At 44.2% G+C, this 21,291-nt stretch overlaps 1 protein-coding gene and 1 long non-coding RNA gene across 9 annotated transcripts in view; both read right to left on the bottom strand.

The window, feature by feature from the left end:
• The window catches only part of Sema2a (Semaphorin 2a), a 300,390-nt gene that overhangs the window by 145,554 nt on the left and 133,545 nt on the right, over positions 1–21,291 (bottom strand). The gene's annotated exons all lie outside the window — the stretch shown is intronic.
• Positions 15,169–20,306, bottom strand: LOC135947015 (uncharacterized). Of its 4 annotated transcripts, none has more exons than XR_010575571.1 (5): positions 19,893–20,306; positions 19,693–19,837; positions 18,384–18,495; positions 17,112–17,470; positions 15,169–16,737 (listed from the first exon to the last, which is right to left on the bottom strand). It is a non-coding gene; the product is annotated as an uncharacterized LOC135947015 (long non-coding RNA). The 4 variants fall into 4 exon arrangements; XR_010575569.1 differs by adding an exon at positions 19,234–19,349 and having other exon boundaries at positions 15,169–17,470; XR_010575570.1 differs by having other exon boundaries at positions 15,169–17,470; positions 19,897–20,306.

The following is a 21,291-nucleotide window of genomic DNA, read 5'->3' on the forward strand; positions in this document are numbered from 1 at the left end:
ATTTTGGCTCGGTCGAATCAAATTAAAAATCACAAAAGGGTTAATCACGCGTCGGTTGGCCGGGCAGCTGCCAAATTTAATTAGTCGCGGGCCATCTGTCTCAGCCGAGCGCGCGGAGACAATTTGCGACTCATAAGTCAATATTGCGTGCGCCTCTGCTCTGCACGAGAATTTCGCCGGTCTGCTTGATTAAAATCTTCAGTCTCCTTTTCATTAAATTATACGTGAAGCGGAAAGGGGTGCGGAAAGCGGCTTCGCATCCGGCGTTCGGAAGATAAAGAAAGCAGATGAGATGACAATTCGCCAAGGAATGTTTAATGAAATAAGAACTTTCTTCTCTGCTCTTCGCAGTCTTCTCCGCTCCGCTCCAAAGTATTTTCTTATCTCTCGAGCCTCATTGAAAGACGATACTCGCCGTGCTTTTCTGATTAATAAGCTTGCTAAATGGAAAATTTCCTTGCCAACGCTCCTTTTCTCCTATATGCGGCGCAGCGATATTGATAATTAAAGCCACAAGTAGTGCAGAGAGCAGCGGCAGTAGTTGCGATGCAGATTCAATTATCTCGCAACTTCGGAATGCCTGCAAGTGCACGACGGACTCAATTTTATTGAAAAGACCGAGTGCACATTCTCTCTGCGGAGTGTTCGCAAAACACAATATCAATGCGGTGCGGAGAATTTTCCATCAGCATCAGCTGAAATTCCTCTGGAATGGCCATAAATTGTCGACTGGCACTTGAGCGCACTATCACCAGATCAATATCTTTCCACGTTTAATGGCTGTTTGTGCTCAATCAGCGGATTGTTTACTTGTTAACTCACGGCCCGCAGACTTCTTCGAGTGCGCAATTAATCGCGGATTGAGTCCTACAATGAAGTTATGGGATGCAGGGGGAAATTCCAAATCGAAAAATTCCTTTCCGAGTGCACGTTGTCGTTACTAAAATAACCACTGTTTACCCTAATAAAAATTACTCAATCGGCGAGCTCAAACTGCGTTCCCACGCTTTGGAGCCTTGCTCTGCGGCACACCCACCGCGGGGCCATTAAGAAGCATTTCGGAATAAACTTTTGAACTGCAGTTTATCTTATTGTGCGCAAAACAAACGCGGGCTAGTCGGGTATTTAGCGCAGGGGCGATAAATTCGCTGCGATAACAGCGCGTGGAGGAAGAGGAAACGTCTTGCGCCAGCCGCGATGCAGATCGAGCTCATCAAGCTGTCAGTCAGGAGGCCGAATTCCCGGCTCCATTACCAGACGCACAATGGGGCCCGCGCGTCCGACCCCCGCCCGGCACTCGTGCACTGTGTTTGTACGCGATAGACACGATCATGCTCCGTCGAGGAGGGTTATAATATGTATCTGCCCTGTCAGGAATGACAGTAAAATACAAAACGAATCATCCTGAGAGCCGGCAGCGTGGACCACGCGCGCGCATTTGCTATTCATTGTAGTTGGATATGCCGCCGCGCTTGTACAACAATGATGCCCACTTGATGGGCCCAAACAGATAAAATGTGCGATAGGATATGTTGCCAGAGCCGTTCCCCTTTCATGTCGGCTGATAATGTTGGCGGTGAGCGGAAAACGTCACGAATTTTGTGTGTGTTTTGAGTGGATGGTGACATGCGGCCGTAATCAAATCGAGTTCTGCCTTGATGAATGTGCGCGCCGCTCAATTTTTTGTGCAAATTATGATAACTGAACCCACATCAATTTTTTTTGGTTCATTATTTTCGAAATGTTGTACTGCCATATATCCCTAATCTACGATCGTATGCAAATTCATGAAATTGTCAGCCTCCGGTGGAATCCCCCGAGTGGCTGACTAAACATTCGATTGTGAGCGAGCGCATCAATTAAAACGCAAAGCCAAGCTGTCGTCAGCTGCTTGGGCATTCAGCGGCAGCCGCAAATCCGGCCAACCACATCCGAGCTACGTGAGATGCTTGCCAAAAGTGCACGCAGCCAGCGCGGATAGGGCGCTAATTACGCATCGGGCATAATTTGCATGCGTAATTACGGCGACATTGACACGCCGAAATTGTTTGATTCAATTATGAATCACATGCGCGCGCGTGTGCAGCCCTCCCTCGAACTTTGCACCAAGTTTGTTATTCGAGCCTGGATGCGTTTTTCGATTCAGGAAATTAATTTGCAGGTGCACAACACGAATGATACTTGAGTGCAAGAGGCATTTTGTAAATTAAAGCACGAGAGATCGTGTCTGACGCTCCAATGGAGACGGATTGCATCTTCAATATTTCACTCGGTACTTCACGTGAAATATTGTGGCTGCGCACGTACGAAGCTCGAGTGCTCCAAATATTGCAAATAACTAACGATTCACCTGCACGGTCAGTGAACGAAATAAGTGCGCGCATATATCAAATCTGTAAAACGCTTCCTATGCCGTGTGTCTTCATAAATAACGAGAAATTATTACTGCTCCCAGAAGGGAAATTTGTTTAATCTTTATAGGAAAACTTGAACGAATGCAGAGATAAATAAACGGTTCACCTCTTTGTTTCAAACACACTGAACTAAACACAACTTCGCAGTATTATGCAACTAGAGACCTTTAACAGAGATAAACACTCTCAGAAAAGTCGCTAAACGTAATTTTCCTCCCATAAGAATAAGCCCCCTGTTAAATGCCATCCGATGCGAGTGTATCCGATTTTTTTGGCGTCTACCTGCAGCTTAAGAGTTGTTCTATCGATTTAAAATTGCAGAAACACATTAAAAGTTGATATAAAATGCGAGTGAAAACACCCCAATCGGAGACAGCAGCAAAGGCTCTGCTAGAAAAATACTCGACGCTGATTCACGACAAATTTGAGCTAAGTTTTGTTGTGATCCTTTGCGTGTTTTTACTCGCAATTAAATCCGTTTAAATCAACTTTTATTTGTTTCTGTGATTATAAATCGATAGACCGACTCTTTAGCTGCCAGTAGACACCACACAATCGGTTGCATTTAACATGGAGTTCGTATGGGACGAAAAATGCATTCGGCAACATTTTTGAGGGCGCTTATCTCTATGTATTTAAGGTAGTGCCAACGTATTGCCTATTTGCACTGCAAGAGTCACAAAATAACGGAGAGCACTTTAAATTAGAATAGATTATTTGCAATCTGAATCGATAATTTATCCAGTTCATAAATTAAAGTAAGCTTTTTCGATCAAGGAAAAAATATCGCGAATTCCAATCGAGCAGGAAGGTGTGATTCAAATTCATGTGCGAGCGCCAGTGTTGAGGACGTGTGTCCTCGCGGGCGCGTCTATACCAGGGCACTTTACACGCGAACCGACATCGCAAATCTCCGAATTTGAGGCGCGTCTGAATTAAGGGGCACATTAGGCGGCTCGCTCAAGCCGTCTTTCGCATTCTGGTCACGCGCCTCGGCGAGGTTCCTGACACTTCCTTCGCCCCGCCGCTGCCGCTGCCGCCGCCGAGAGCGAACGAGCATTCAATATCGCCGCCGCTCGCAGCCCCTTATATGGCCTTATACACTCTGCACCCAGTATAAAAGTTTAAAGGGCGAGCGAGTATAAATATAAAGTGCCGGAGAGCGAGCTGCCGGTGGCGCTCCCAATAGAATATTATTATTGAGAGTGCCGTGCAGTGTAATGTATGATTTACTACGCAACGAGGAATGAATTTTTATTGTCATCCCAACCACTTTTACAGCGTAAACAAACCGGGTCTAATTTCTTCGCATTTCACATTGGTGGATGATACGCTCAATTTAGCTCCACGATGATGCAATCTCACAATGGCGCGAGTAACAAAAAACACCTACAATGGTCTATCGCGTTCCATTTAGGTCAAGATGCCAAGCGACGAGCGGAATTCTATATGCACAAGCTTTCTGCATCTTATGTCTTTCGCACGCGGCTCTAATGGAATTTCACACCGAGGCTTAGCACTTCATATCATATTTTAAGATTTTAAGACCGCCTCTGTGCATGTAAAACACGTTTAGAGACGCCACATCCACTCGACGGTAATAAACTTCACGAGAGACGATTAGAGCAAATGTCACAGCGTATATATATTGCATACTGGAACGCTATACGCCATTATGATTTTTCTCTGCATATTTACGATGCGTTCCACTTCGTCGGAAGTGCATCTGAGCTGCAAAAAATGCAATCGTTTTAGCTAAAATCACACCACCGCTTACGACATTTTTGCAGCATTAATCCGGAAAAGAATGGAGAATGTAGGTCACATAAGAATTTACGCAGCGAGTTCAACCCGCGATTAAAATTCCTAGGCATTTGCTGACACAATTATGCACTAAATTATTTTTCCTAGAGGAACGATATTCAAGACTCCAATTAGAATAAGTGCTTGCATATTATGCACCCTGCGTTAAGTTGAACTTTTAATTAATTCTAGTAAAAACAGGCTGCGAATTATGCTTCCACCTAATTGGAGTGCATTTCTTCCGAGCCAGCTGCCGCTGCGCAAAAAAATTCCACAGCCGAGTCAGCAGCAAATTGAAGCAATTTGCATGCAGCTTTAATGCAGGCATGAATTTTTTACTGCTTATGGCTTTATAATTGGGGGCGAATCAGCTCTAGTTTTTTAAGCTCCTCATCCACGCGAACATCTTGCCTAATTTAAATTTCAAATTCAATACTTGCCACTAATTATTAATAATTCTAATCTGCACCCGTGCTCGGCACTCGACATCCCATTTTCGCCGTGCATTTCATAAATTTTAATATATCTCACGGGCTCAAAAAGCTTGCGTCGGGAGCGAGTGGCTCTGAGCACAGGGAGGCTGATGCTGTACGACCGAGGGGGTGGGTGGCTGCGTAATACGCGCGCTCTCACATCCTGCCAGCGCAATTTGCATTAGTTATAATGACACACATCTGTCACTCAACTCGCAAACCCTGCAGCGTGACAGGGTTTACAGACATCATGAATTATATTGAAGTGCAGAGCATAAATAACAATGTCTGTTGGATATTTTACCACTTACGTAAGAAGAGCAAAACGTTTAAAGTTCCCCGACATAAAAATTTAGAGCAAATTTGCATTTAAGTAATTTGGCGTGCCAGAAGTGGTGCCGCAAAACAGCAGCCGCGCAGGAAGTGTCGAAAAGGGCGCCGCTAAAAAGAAGAAACAGCCGGCGCCGCGCTCTCGCCGCTTTTTCAAGCTCTACTCATTAGTGGGCGCACGGTGGTGTAATTTGCCAGGTTTTCGCAACCCCTCGCGGATACATTTTTAATGCAATAAACCTTTATTATGCCGGCAGAGTGTGCGCGAGCGCGCGCGCGGCGACGGTAATTATACACCTGCACGTTCCAAAAGGTGTTGGGAAAAATTACAGCGGCCGGCCGGCTGGTTGGGCGGGCGGGCAGGCGGGGAGGAGAAAAATTAAAATTCACACGGCGGCCAGACGAGGAAATAGGGGGATAAGAATGGGAATTTATTCGGCGGCGGGCGCATGGCATTCCGGCCGCCTCAAATATGCGTACCTGCTGCATTCCCGGCACAAAGGACGGGTCAGTCTGTGTTCATTTATGCACAGCGGCTTTGCACCCTTTGCGTCCCGTGGAATTCGCTCGGCAGCTTACCTGCGCGCACCGCCCTTTTGCTGTTACTTTGCACAGCTATTTGGGACCGAATATTTGGGTCTATTTTACGGTACCCGTGGAATGGGCACTAGTGATTTATATAGGCCACCAGTTCTTCTGCGCGCACTGCATAGTTTGCGGGCCGCACCAAAGTCCGCTGCCCTCCCCCGTGCATCGAGAACTATGGAACTTTGCTATTTCCGATTTCGCATAGGTGTGTGCCCGATGTCCACGGGGAACGCCGAGAGTGGATGCGGATCGGCAGTAATTATTTGCGGAAGCTCAAAGTGCCCCCCAGCGCGTGCCACGCACGCAAATTACACCCGACTGGACAATTTTTCCGCGTCTTCTCGACCGGCACAGGGCTCCACACAGCCGCGCCACCGCTGCAATTTTGCCGAGCACCGCGGTGCCACATTACATGCTCTCTTGATCATATTTTTCACGCATTGCCGGTCAAAGAGCGATAGCCGAGCCCAGCCGGAGGGTGGATACTGCTATGCCCTGTCCTGCGCAGCCCCTATTTGCATCAAACAAATGACACTGGAAATTGAAGGACGATTTAAAATGCGTACATATTACACGTGCAGCTCATGTCTGTCAAAATTGGTCCAGCCGTTTGATCAATCAGGATGTTAATTTGATTCATGTGCACAACTCAAATAATTGTCTAAATAAAATAATTATTTCCTGATATTAAAATAATATGCGTGGATTTTCTCAAAATTAAACAACATTCTAGTACTGAACACTGGTTGTCAGAAGGTTTCATGGAATTCTCCCTTCGCAATTTCAAGCGTAATTTCATGAATCATTGAAATGAGGTGGACTTGTCGCTTGACTCACTTCCGCCGGCTGTCACTAAGGCGCTGCTGTCTCGATCTTACATTCAGAGAAACGCTCCTTTCTCTGATTGTTCTTGTGACACTTTGGTCACTTTGTTCTTTTGCTAGTTTTCAGACCAAAGTGATTCGGCTACTAGGGCTACTTTAAATTTTAAAAAATTAACGAACCCGTTGGCTCATATTTCTTGCGTGAACATTGCAATTTGAGAATCCAAGAGAAAGTTAAATGCGGGCTAATTTGCTTCTAAATTGTAATCTCTTGCATTGCAATGGCTATTCCATTCGTATTTTGGAGGATTTTGAAAGCTTTCTGACTCGCTACTCGCTGCTTTTCACCTTTCCAGGATGAGTAAATTGATTTCACGGGACGATGAATGTCTAGATTTTCAATAAATGACCCCGTTGAGGGAATAGGACCACGAACTGGTCCTTTTCTGGACTGGGCTTCCTCCAATGAGGCCCGTGAGCCATTGTGACGCTCATTTTCGCGAGTTGTTCGCTATCCGGGGGTCACCCATCTCGAACCGATAAAAAACCTGCCTCTTTACTGTTTTTAATCATTGCCTGGTCAAGTGATATTTGTTGTCAAAAGTTAGAATTAAACTCTCCGATCACGACTGTGTGAATCCTGCTAAATAGCAGCAAGTCACTGTATTCTTTCCCGTTGCTCCTTATTCCCATGCGCGCGGAGCCGCAGAGGCAGCGAGAGTTGTGTGTGTGTGACTGCGGAGGTGGCATCGCAAGGACAGTCTCGCCGTTCGATTGCTATTGTCCGGCTGTCAAACCACCACGCACACGCTCACAACATTCGACAGTGTGCTACAGGCTCTATTATCCGCACGAGAGCGGCAAATCAAACGATTGTCCCGAGCATAATAACTGTCACTTTAACGTTGAATTAAAGATCTTTTGCGTGTCCAAAGGCAAGCGGTGTCAACCTGGGAGGTTTTCAAGCTAGATAAAAAGGGAGAAGAACAGCAAGAGGGATCAGAGGTCGTGTGATTTTTCACATCATTACCGTCAAGCGAGTTGTAAAAGGTTGAATTTTAAAAGAAACCTCGCCATTCTTTGGTTATAAAACAAATTTCTCGTTCTTTTCAGATCCTAAAATAATCCTCTGTTAACGGAGATAAATTAATTCATTTCCATTGCAAAGCGGATTGTGTTTGTTTGTGCTTTAACTGCGGCCGGCGAGAAATCATAATATATTCCAGTCATGATTTTATTCCCGGCGACCCGCTTTTTATTGAAAAATAAAGAGCTGAGGCTAACATTATCATCATAATATACGTGTATTTTCCCGCGCGCTGGCCGCCGTTTACGTGGGATAGTTAGGAGGCAGCCCGGTAATAATAATAATGCTGCGGTGAGCCAGCCAGATACAAACACATTCAGGTACGCCAGTCTGTAAATCACTTTAAACCCAGGGCCGGAGGTCAAATGTCCACTATAACTCGCCCACTGAATATTAAATTTGTAAGTTGGAATAGGCGTTCCACCTCTATAGTAATAAGCCTTTCCACGATTTTACGGCCAGACTAGTGAACGGAGGTGCGTTTTAATTTGTCTCTCATCGTAAATAATTTTTCGAATGCAAGCCAGCAGGTAATTATGCGGGAGGTATACACATAAATGAAGTTATTCCTTCTTTAATCAGATAGCATAATATATTGCGCATGCTGATTTACGAGCTTTTATTGTTTCGCAACAATTAAATTGGCCCTCAGCTCAATCACGATGAGTAATTTCATAATAATTTCAGTGAATGAAAAAAACGGCGTTGCATCCTCTCACAGTTCGATACTTTGGCGAAATTGATGTCCTTGGAGAGACCAAAAGCAGCAGATGGTAGAATCTACACGGCTAGATATCTCGCTGCCGTTCTTGCCGCCGCTCTCGTCGGGCACGATCACATATTTTCCCAGCAGAGAGAATCTCCACATCATTTTGCACTCTCGACCGCTCTATGGAAACCGAGTCACGCAGTCACATTACATTCTATGATCATAACATCACACTACATTTATGGCTTATTTTGTTTCCGCTCGACGAGTGCAGCGCGCTGCCGTAACGGAATGCGCTCTGGGGCGGTCGCGCAAATTGAAATCATACGCTTGCAAAGTGAAACAAAATGAAGGAGCGAGCGAGCGCTCTTTTTTCCCTATTTCCTCCTCTGGCAGAAGGCAAGTAATCCACGGCACGTATTTCATTTATTCGCGACTTTGCTCAATGAATACTGAACAAGTTTAAAGAGCGCACATGTGAGACGTACTCGACACCTGGAATTCGGCGCATTAAAAAGTAGTTTCGCGCAGAGGCAGAGCGACTGTGGGAATGCGAGCGATGATGACTCATTCGAGATGCACCCTTTGTCAGCCAGGCAAGGACTTTATCGCCCCTCACATACAGGTGCTCCGAAAAGAGGCTGTGGATATCTCATCTGTCGCTCGTGTGGTGCAGTTTGAACTTTACGCTGGAACGCATTAAAATTTAAGCCTACGCTATATGGAAGCACGGCTCTGTTTTACGATTAATTTCGTAAAAGTCTTAGGAGCAGTGAGCAGTGCAAATACGTTCTGCACTAGGGAAGCAGAGCCATAAGTGCCCTAACCGAGACCACCTCGAAAGGGAGCCGGATCCAAATGGTAAAGTAAAATATTTACTTTTATAATCAGAACAATTGTGGAAACAAGCCGTTAAAATAAAGAAATTTGAATGGATCGATATAGGGCAACTAACAGCTGCAATTTTTGTATATTGTTGTGCGAATTACGAATTATAAATCAATTTTCCCAGAAATTTAAACTGCGAAATACCGGAAAACCCCCAATTTTCATGGAATATTTGAGTTAAAGGATTTTAGAGAATGTTGCTCACTTGAATTTAAGAGCCATTTTAGACACATGAAATCTTCAATTTAAAAAAATTCTTAAAAAAATTAGAGGAAAATTCAAATTTTAACCCCTTTCCCAACTGCCTCTCAAGCAGACGGTCTCGGAGGACCCCGAAGAAAGTCGCTTGTGTTCGTGAGCCTAGTTTTATAGATCTCCCGATCTTTTATTCCTTTCTTGGTGGGCTGGCAGCCGGCAATTACGGCACTAACTTGCTCTTACTGTATGTGTGGTACGTACGTACAGCTTCGGTAATTAGTTAGAGTAATGTATATACGCGTGCGTCGGCAATTACTTCTCACTCTGCGCGCGATTTATGATACACGGTGCGATTTATTTTTGTCTCCAACAGCTCCGCAGAAGATAATGTCGGCAAACGGTCGTTGTACCTGCGGCCTCAAACTTTTTACGGCCTGCTATTCGTACGCCACGCGCAGCATCCCAAGGGAGGCTGTTTTACCGAGCGTGCCTGCACGCCTCATCATTTGTAATCTGTTGATTCCACACATACATCAGTGGCTTTATTCGAAATTAGCAAAAAGTACATATTCCTTTTCCAGGAAATTGAAACTCAGACGAGTGTGCTATGTGTAAATTTACCGATATACATACTCGTCCAATTTAATCCAGCCAACCGGCTGGAATTTGTTTCATTTTCCATCAGCCTCAGGTGCATTAGAGCAGAATCAAATTAATTCAATAATCCGATGCACAGCCAGTCGGGAGTATAATTAAAGCCAATGGTATAAATTCTAATTACACCCTTCGGCGGCAGAACCAAAATCCGTGGAACAACATTTTAATCAGTCGCGTATGTTTTATTATTTCTCTCCCAGCCGGCCGACCGGCCGGTTGGCATATGGAAAGTGAAAATTAGCACGGCTGTGATTAATAATGAAATGCGGCGCAATAATAACAGTCATAAAATGGCTCTATATTATTGTCATGCCGCGCGGCGAGCGTACATAGAAAGACCAAAATAACGCACTCCCACCCACGTAGCATATTCGGAGCATCGCGTTTTATGGCCTCGTGCGGCTCATTCTGATCCGGCCGTAAATATCAAATGCATTCTTCGCATTTGCAATTAGAAGGGCGGGCGGTGTGCAATAATAATGGTCGCAGATGCCTGGTGGTCCATGCCCGCGAGGGCCACGCATTCATAATAAAATTATTCGATGTTGCGCGGTCATTCATTGCAGGCCAATAACAGGGGCATTCCTCTCCACATCCAACGCGCGCGCGTGCAGCTGCATTCCTAGACTGCCGCTGGTCGTAAATTCGCCAGATGGTGTCCCTGAATTGCGACAAAATTGTTGCCCGGCACGGTTTGCGGCGTGCGCCAGCCCGATCTTGCTCGGCTGGAGCAACAGTTCCGTGGGCAATAAAGTCGAGAATTGGACAAATAAAGAACCATGATTTATGCAGCTCAACTTTTCCATTCACCACCAGATTGAAGGAAATGTAGGTTTTAGTAAAGCACTGAAACTTCATTTTTGATATTGCCAATCCATTCCTAAGCGTCAAATTAGGAATCGTTTAGTCTACAAAATCGGAGGAAACATTTAAACCGTTACTTTAGCAGTTTGTGGTTTAAACCTTAGCCATAAGAATGCCGGAGACCAATCAGAAGTGGGATAGGCCAGAACGAGACAACAGCGCCATAGTGACAGCCAATGGAAGCGAGACCTGCCTTGTTGCTTGCTCTGGCTGTCGCTGTGGCGCTGCTGTCTCGATCTTAGATCATCCGATCAGAGAACCACTCCCTTCCTTTTGCTATGGTTTGCTTGGCTCAAACCAAATACCTAAAATTACTTGTCGACCGAGTTGTTCAACTGCTTATACTATGAATAAATTGGCTTCAGCAAAATGAAATGATAGAAAGTGTGTCATTTAAAACTATTCCTGGATTGCGCAAGCAGGAAAACGTTCCAGAGAGCTCAGTAAACATAATGGATTTGCAACAATCTTTCCCTGGAACTGGGCGCATATCAATTAAATCATTCGCTTAATTGCGTCTCTTTGTCGTTCGAAAAGACCGGTGGCAGTTCTATGAAAAAGTATATAGCGGCCGTTTAAATTTCAATCTGCGCGAGGCTTATTTTTCCGCGTCGAGTATTCTTCACTGATAACTTCATCATCTCGAAAATACTCGAGAGGAGTGTGTTGAGTGAGAGAGAGAAAGAGAGCGAGCAGGCTGGCTGCTGGCGCAAAAAAGCGCTCGGCCTGTTCCCAAAGTGAGCAACTCTCTGCTGCTTGCAGTTTCCACGCCGGCCTGGGAAGAAGTAAGTGGTTCTCTTTCGGCGGCGGACACGTTTTAATGGAATATTAATGTAGATTGGTTCATTGTTATTCACCTCTGATATATTCGAGGCGGCCGCCGCGCCGCTGCTCATATAACAAGCTGCGCGCTGCGATCCTGCCTGCAACTTTCATTTTTTCATCGCTGATAATTTCTTTTCCAGCGCGCGCGCCGTGATTGGAATTTTAAAACGGGCAGCGGAGAGCTTTTAATTTGGATCGATTTTGGCCGTCTCGAACTGGGCCAGCGCGAATAAGTTTCAATCTGCTAATGACTTATTCCGAGATTTATTAATCCCGAGACTCCGCGAGCGGCCGGAGTATGCAGCCATAATAATTGAGAGCAAGAGCTAACTGGCGCAATTCCAGCTCGATTTATAGTGGCAAAAGGGATTAATTCATTCTGAGAGTGCACTTTTGCGCTGGAAGCGGCAGTACACTTGATATATAAATAGAAACTTCGATTGGATTTTTTTCTTCTTCCCCGAGAAGGATTTTCCATCCGGCCGGCTCACCTGATTTATATCAACGGCTGAAATTGATTTATACTTATTTGCAGGCGTGATGATAAAATCTGCGACGCACGCTGCAAAATAAGTCGGAATGGAAAATCGAGCCAACGAGAGTGGAGAGAGAGAAAGCTTATCAAAAATTGGCTGCCACGCGGAATCAATTTGTCAAAATCATTCCGGCACGGTGAGCGGACGCGAGAGATGTAATTCGGCGAGTATCAAAAAATAAATTAATGCCGCTGGCATATGGTATCGACACTTTAATGCTCAAAATTCGAGCTCAAAATTATTTTTTGGCATGTGCGATATGCGATAACGAGTTTCTTTAAAGTAGAGCTTCACAGGCTAACAATTAAAGTGTTTGTGAAATTTAGCAAGGAACTATTTATCTCTACAAAGTGTAACATTGGAATCAGGACCAAGGAACAGTTAAATTTCCGATTTGGCCAAATTTGTCAATTTTTTTCTCTTGATATCGATCCCTCTCATCGCTACATATCCAAAAATGTGCAAATTTAGAGGAAAATTCCCCAAGTTTTGTAATAATTCGTGATTTTACAATAAGGAGAAACTTTTGAGATGGTCTTTTAAAATTTAAACGACAACCTGGTTATTTTTTAGTTTTTCCTAATTTTTAGACAGCATTTCAAGCAAAATAAACATTTTATTTGCACTTTGGAATTTTGTTTTTCTACCGGCTAGACGGAATTTCGTAATTCACTCTCTGTCGTGATGAACACAGCTACATCAGCGTGACAGTTTTTCAGACATTTACAGCGCCAGCTCATCTGTTCTGGGTTCTCGTGTAAAAGATAAAATGCACATTGCACTTACTCTTGCACCCCCAGCCCCACACAAAGCAGCCCTCGCTTGATGAAAGAGGCGGCGCGAACAAAGGAGATGCATGCAGCCTTGCAGAGCTCGGGGTGCGAGATTTCACCCGCTCTCTCCTTTCTTTCTCTGTGCAGCAGACACGCATGAATTAATTAAAGCTCAGTGCACCGCCAAGTTGTCCTTGTCTCGCACCTCGGCGCGCTCCTTTTTCGCGCCAATCCTTTATGCACACGACAGGGGGACAAATAGCGAGAGACTCCCTCCCAAGAATATTCCTCATTTTCAGATGGAAGCGCATAAAAAAGATAAAAGCTGGGCGGAGGAAATGAAACGAGCAAAATAGCAGCTTTCTTCCGTCTAATCTTCAGAGCTCGGGAGGCGGGAGGGAAAAATTTTTACTGAAATTAACCCTTAGCATCTGGGCCGGATTAAAATATAAATAAGTAATCGTTGCCAGAGTTTGCTGCTTAAAAAGGTCGACTTTACGGTGTTGCCCGGACGGCTTCCTCGCGGGCACTGCGTGACTTTTCTCGCAAGTCGAGTGTAAAATGCTGTTTCTGTCTGTGTGTATGTGCCAGCGTATCCTGTTTTGCACAAGTTGGCGCTCTTTGTTTGGAATTTTACTAGCTACCGCACACGAGACAGTGTGCATTTTCAGCACTGCAAAGTACTACTTTGTTTATGCAAAAGCAGGATGGCAACTTTTATGGAGCGAGGGGCAGGAGTAGTGGAGGCAGGAATAACTTTGTTTCAAAGTTGCTGCACTACATGTTTGTTGTTACGCTGTGAATTGAGTCATGTGTATACACATTTTATCGCACGTGTGTTCGGATGTTTGCCGGCATTCAGGCATTGTGACTATTGAACGTGCCGCTTGATCATAAAAATAATTTCCTCCGCTCACACCGTCAGGCATACATATTTACAGCCACTTATAAATAATGCAATCCCGCTCGTCACGCCTGCTCTGCCGGCTGCATAACCTGCAATGCGGCCGCGCCGTAAATTGAAATTTCATCCGCCACGATTGAGCACGCGGCAGAAAACAAAGAGAACGCCAGCGAGGATCAGATGTTTTAATGAACATTATTGAAAGAAAATTGCAAACTGCTAGGTAATTACCAGAGGAAATTGGCTGCACGGAAGATTATTATTTATTGAGCAGCATTGAAAAAGTTGGTGCTAAAGTACTAGGAAGAAAAAGGTGCCTTGTATTCGGTGGAATTGGAAAAGTATTTAAACTTTAGTGCGCGCAAATTGATGAATACCAGGGGTTCGGCAAGTGAAAAAGCAATCACGCCGTTTGCTGCGAAATGTCCCCCTGGAGACCCACTAGCTCTGGTTCGACGCCCGCGCGGAAATAATCAATGCAGGTAAGCCGGCAAGTCAGAAGTCGGTGCTGTCGGAATGCACAAAAAGTGCACACGCACCTTCCAAAGCACCACCGTGGGAGTCGAAAGTTCTTTGCGGCAACTCCTCCGAAGAGCAATTACGCTGGAAATGAGAGACGCTTCAAAAATCAACACCTCGCCTCCCTCTTTCCCTTGCGGACGCAAAGGTGGAACAATGAAAAAGGGTGGCTGCTGGCAGTCTTGTCCAAATAATCGGCCCTACATGTTTGTTTGCTCAAAGTTCATTAATTTGTTGCGATTCTCCGTGCAAACGAGAGAAATGTGGGCTCCGCGCCGGCATTTCAAGGGTCCAATCACCGCAGGTTGCCTGGCTGCACACACTGTACACTTGACGGGCACAATCACCTCGCCATTATCCCTCGCTGCCTCGCTCCTTCCTGCCTTCATTTCCGCACGCTGCGCGCTGCAGAAGGATTTTCCCTCTCCGCGCGAGCAAGTCGGCCGTGCGAGTAGAAAAAGTAGAAAGTAACTCGCTTCATAAACTGACTGCCAATTTGTCCGTCGCCCCAACCGATTTTTTCTCTCTCGCTCTCCCGACATTCGAGGTGGAAATTTTCCGGGGGAGCCAACGGCCGGCGTCGGAAAGTTCTTCGCGCCATTAAAATTCGCAGCCGCTCGGAACAAAGCCGGAGCGTAGAAACAATCGAATTGGGGGGCGGTTTCGGCGCGCCTGGCAGGTAGGCAGAATTTATACAGGGCGCCCGCGCACACAAATACCGACGGCGGGAGTGAGAGAGAGAGAGAGAAAGAAAAGGAGCCAAGTGGATTTAGCTAGAGTGATTATAACGAGAGTGAGATGCGTAGGCCGACCGACGCGACTGTGTCCTGCGCACTGCCGCTTCCCTATCTCTCCCCATGTTAAAATGCGCGCACGCGGTTGGCGCTACAGCTAAATTCATGAAGCCACCCGCGGACTGATTGGTGTCAATCGAACGCGCACGAGTCGTTTTATCACATAACTCGGAACCGAGCCTGAAAACAAAAGCGCTTTCGAGAATTCCACCGCTGAAATCTGCCCATTTCGCTGCGAGCTCCGACAGCGACGATCGCACCCGAGCGCCAGCGGCTGTCGGCGAAGCACGCATCACCATGGCAACCAGACAACAAGTGACGTCACCGAGCGATTTCATTGGTCCGCCGTCAGGCACGTTTCAAGAATGTGCAAACGCGGCCTGCAAATGCAGACTGCAGAGTAGAATTATGGATGTATTTAAAGTGTCAAAAAATAAAGTTACATAAATGAAAGTAAATAAGGAGATAATGTTTTTTACTCCAATTTTCCCCTCAATGCGTTTTATGCTTTGCACTCAAAGAAATCATGTAATAGAATTTTTAAAATCCTTTTAAATATTAATTTTGATTGATGGGTGAGACAAAAGACATTCAAACTTAAACATGTTGAAGCATGTCAACACATTTCAAATAAAACATCTGAGAAAATGAACAGTAGTTGACTGAAGGCCACGCTGAAGTTAATTCTCATAAATTCTCTTAATGTAAAGTCTTTACAAAATGTTCAGACTGTGTTCTTTTTATGGGTGTGACAGAAGGGCAAACGATGGTGCTTTTTTCCCAGTCAAAGATTCAGCCCTTTGTTCAATTTGGATTAAGAGATCGAAGAGGGCTAATTTTACCCCGACACGGTTCAGCTATGTTTGTGGAGTAAGATTTGAACATATTATACTACAATTATTCAGTATACTAACCATTAGAAATAACATTTAGTAATAATTTAAAATTTATGTATAATAAAAATTAATAAATATTAATGATGTTAATTATTCAACACATGAAAGAAAATTTTCATATCAATATTTTGGTGCAAATTTTAATGATTAAAATATTATATTTAAAAAAAATGGAAAAAATTGATTGAATAAAATAACCAACAAATTGCAATGTATATCATGTATAATTTATTGAGCTGGGTAAAAATATTTTCTTTTTAAAATTTTTTAGTAGCTTACCTGAAATTTTTTAAAAAGAAAATTATACAATTTTCAAAAATCTATACACTTAAAATTATTTAAGGCCCACTTCTCACCCACTGACTGGACTAGTGGCTCAAAGCCTAAACTTAAGTTGGGTACGGTACCTGCTCCTGCAAATGCAAAGGGTTACACACCTGAAGCGCAAGCCAAAGAACAGAAAAGCCTGGCCAGGAGCAAACGAGCTAAAGCTCGCAGGGACGAAGCACAACATCAAAATGCAGACCAGCAACGATGCAAGAGGTTTTGTCCAGAGCAAGAAATGGACTTTGACTCGCCAATTCCCTTGGGGGAAATTCCTGTAGTGTGTCAATCCAAAGCCATGTCAGGTCAAGCGCTTCCATGGGAAATTGAGCTATCAACAGGTAATATAGATTAAATCTGTATTAAAGATATATTGAGTAATTTCACATTAAAATAAGGAATAATCAATGAACCCCCAAAAGAAAGAATGGAAAGTAAGCTGAATCCCCAAGAAGGAATTTACAACAAAATAGAGGTCATTAATTGGCTTGCCGAAGGAGATTCGAAGGACACCAGAGAGCGATGGGAGCTCCTGGCCAAGTGCCAAGCCTTGGAAAATCAAGTCAAGGAACTCAAGGAGAGCAGCACGGCTGCAGCTGTTCTCGAAACAAACTTGAGCAAAATTTACTCAAAGGAACAACTGGATTTGCTGAGTGAGCCCATTTTCCGCAATTTAAGAAACAATAATGAACATTGATGTCTTACAGAAAAGCAGAATAAAAGTGGTGGAAGGGCAGCTGTCAGTGCCTGGTCTGACTCAGCAATACTCGAAGGTCTAGAGAAAAAGTTTATTTTCGGAACATCAGGATATCAGCACTACTATGATTGTGGCCATCCTACACCAGCGATTAAGACAATCCAGGAGCGGACAAAAGATTTCACCCTTCCTCCTGGTGTAGAATCTGGCGCCATCACTGTTCTGAAAAATCGCATGGGGCATGAGACCTCTGCTGACAAAGTGATGATTTTGATGTACGATGAGATGAGCCTAACCATGGGAAGGCAGTACGACAAGTCACTGAACTGTACAACCGGAGAGAGTACTCTGCCTCTTCACACTGGTCCTGCAACAAAAGGTTATAACCAAAATTAATTTAGTTTCCAGCAAAATTGTGGTCGCAAAGTTTTTCGTTTTTTAAACGGTTCAACAAAGGTTGAATTCTTTACTCAATTCATTTAAATAAAAAAAAATTAAGTAATACTTGATAAATAAATGACAATAAATAGCAATGCCATAATTGAAAAAATATTAATTTTAATAAGGCATGGTTTGGCTTGTGGCTGGACTCCGAAAGCGAATCAAGCAGCCAGTTGCCTACCATCTTACGCCAAACTCTGTCCATGGAAGTGCCATTCGCGCCGTAAACGAAGAATTGATCAAACTGATTGAAAGTGAAACTGGTGCAAGAATCGAAGCATGTGTGAGCGACATGTGCGGCTCCAATTTGCATGTTTGGAAGCACTATGGTATTAATGCAACGCGGTAAGCTTTAGTCAAATTACAATTGAACTCTGCTTCATGATAAACACTATTAATTGATTTCAGTGTTGGAGAGGTGAAATTCGATTGCACACATCCTTTTGATCAAAATCGAAGGCTTGCACTTCTGCCGGATGTGGCCCATCTATTAAAAAACATCAAAAGCTCTCTCACAAACAATGGAGAATTTACGCTGTCGCAAGAACTAGTTAAAAAACACAAATTGGAGAGCAATGTGATTTCATACAAGTATGAATTATAAAAAAATAAGTTTTTTTGATTAAAATATTTGATTTTTACCCCAGGCACATCCTTTATGCTGCAGAGGTCGAGAGAGACGACGAGCTAAAAATGGCTCCGAAGCTTGCAAAGGCCAAGTTAAATCCAAACACATTCCAGAAAATGCGTGTGACAAACAGTGTGTGGGTGTTAAATACAACCACTGCAGCCTCTTTGGAATTTCTGGCCAGCGAGAAAAACGAGAAAGGTATGCTTACCACCGCCTGGTTCTGCAGAAAAATCGACAGGTGGTGGCAGCTCCTCATGTCCAGAGGTGGTGTGGCCTTCAGTCACAAGAACATGGAGAAATTCAATGAAGCCTGCCAGAACCTGGAAGAGTTCATGGAGATTGTAAGAGGTGAATTAAAAATTTAAAAGAGAGAATTCATGTTATTCAATATTGTGTTTTTTTTTCAGGAATTTACGTAAAAGGAGGCTGGAAACCTTGGCAAAGGGGTGTGCTCATCGCTACAACAGGAATCCTCAGCATTGCCAAAAAGCTAATTGACTCTCAAGAATTTGATTATGTTTATGGGAAAAGGTTCTCCTCGAACCCAATCGAGAACCTTTTTTCATTGATTCGTGCGAGGTACCCCATTCCTACGGCCATTGAATTTAAGCTGGCTTTGAAAAGCATTATTCTCACACAATATGCAAAGACTATCAGAACCTCCAACTACGAGGAAGACCTGACAGAAACGTTTGCAAAGGATGGCTTTGGCAGAGAATTGGATTTTCTGAGAGCAGGTAAAAAATTATTAAAGGATATCTTACAGAACATAACTAAATTTGGATGAAGATGCCAAGAAAAAGCAGACAATGCAAGTTGTTCCTTTAAGAACTGACTGGGCTTCTACCAAGCCACAGGACCTTTCAATGAAGAACAAGAACGTCCTATACTATGTGGCAGGCTACCTACTGGACTCGATCATGGTGAACGTTTTTTTTAAATATTTTTAGTAAAAGTTCTCTAATTAAATAAGGATATTTTAGGGGAGTTACAAGACATGTGAAAAATGCTTTGAAGGGGTGACGGTGTCAGCGTTTGACGCTCCTTTCACTGCTTACACTAAAAGCAGGCAGTTTACTGAGGGCCTATTGCTTTTTATCTCCGTCTCATCGTTCGAGTGGATCATCGAGGTGGAGAAACTTTATCAAGCAGCTGCAGCTTCCTTAGGTTCAACCTTGAATTCAAAATCAATCATTGCCATGATTTCTGGAGAGCTCACTGATAAAAACCCATTTGGAAAGTGTCATGATCTAAAACAAAAATTCCTCTCGAGGTATGTCGTGTTTAGAATAAAAATCCATTGCGCTCACATGACACGAGCTATACAAGAGAAAAAGAGCAATCCTAAGGCGAAGGGAAGTGCCACGGCAGGAGGCCATCAGTTCGCCCTTGGCGACTCTTAGTCTTGCGTTTGCAAACATTGAAATGATGGAAAAACCAATTTTGATTTTGTTCTTTGTTTCATTAAACATATTTCTAAGCAAACCTTATTTAATTTTAAAATTAAACAAAAATACCTCTTTCGAGCTCGGGCATCTCGTCGTCGGTCGACTCGGAGGTGGAGAGGTGGTTCTTCTTGCACTGCTTGAATGCTTGCGCGGGCCACGGCGGCCGCCTGCATCGCCGCTGGTGTCGGCGGCACCGGCCCACCGGCGCCTGCTTCTATAAAATAATAATATATAGGTCATAATCTTACTTTTCTAAGATCAGGACCAACCAACACAAGGCACGAAACGATGGGTTACAAAAACAAGAAGAGCAAGAAGAGATTGTTATGTTTTGGTGTTCTCACTATTGTTTTCTTTCCCAAGCAGTTGTGACACACGGCGGACCAATGAAATCGCTCGGTGACGTCACTTGTTGTCTGGTTGCCATGGTGATGCGTGCTTCGCCGACAGCCGCTGGCGCTCGGGTGCGATCGTCGCTGTCGGAGCTCGCAGCGAAATGGGCAGATTTCAGCGGTGGAATTCTCGAAAGCGCTTTTGTTTTCAGGCTCGGTTCCGAGTTATGTGATAAAACGACTCGTGCGCGTTCGATTGACACCAATCAGTCCGCGGGTGGCTTCATGAATTTAGCTGTAGCGCCAACCGCGTGCGCGCATTTTAACATGGGGAGAGATAGGGAAGCGGCAGTGCGCGCAGGACACAGTCGCGTCGGTCGGCCTACGCATCTCACTCTCGTTATAATCACTCTAGATTTAGCCGGTGGAAAAGTTGTTTTATTCGCAAAGCGGGTGGCAGCGGCGGCAATCCTGCTGAATTTTCACACCTGGTTGATTTTAATTTATATACTCCCAGCTGTTGTTGCGCCCCGGCCAAATTCGACCGGCGCCATCTTTGCTTGTGAAAAACAGACTGTTTGAAAAGTTTTAATTAGGCAATTCGAAGCAGGGGTGCCGCGCGATAATTTAAATTTATTATTAATACACGCTGGCAACACAACTCGGTCGGAATTCCTCCGAGTGGCCGCGCGAGTCCCCCTCGCGGGTGGTAATCTGTGTGAGCCGGCTGCTGTCACATCGGGACTAATTCGCGTTCCATCTCACGGGAAATGGAAAGCATAATAATGCTCCCGACTTTTGCTACAGCCAATATTTCAGCAGAACCCCCGACGCCGGCACACCTCTGCTGGGGTGAGATACGCCGAATTAAATTGGTGCGAGGGGCGCAAAAATTTCTAGCTTCTACTCCCAGTCCCGCCCAAATTACCCTGCACTGCTCGTTCTCTTTCTCCGCGTTCTACTGCTATTAAACTGATTTGCTTCGTTACAGATAGAAGCTGAATTGATTTTCTGATTTCTAGCGAGTAAAAAAGAATTATTAGCGCCGTTTTCTTTTGTACTGCGATTACATTCGTAAGAGTAGCTAAAATTACATCCAAGATTCAGTCTAATTGCTGGTCCGTGACCTTTATTGCAGTCATTTTTTTAAATTTATGGACTTCTTGGTTAGTCCCTTTGAATAAGCAAATGGATATTTTTAATTTTTTAATTGAGCTCGCAATGAAGAATGAACCAAGTGGGGTGAAAAATCCGCTGTAAGGTACGACTTTTAAGTATTACAATTATTTTTTATTACATTTTTAACAACAATCTCCATGGCGTTGTGATAATAAAT

The sequence above is a fragment of the Cloeon dipterum genome, chromosome X (assembly GCF_949628265.1).
Source record: "Cloeon dipterum chromosome X, ieCloDipt1.1, whole genome shotgun sequence".
Classification (NCBI taxonomy): domain Eukaryota; kingdom Metazoa; phylum Arthropoda; class Insecta; order Ephemeroptera; family Baetidae; genus Cloeon; species Cloeon dipterum.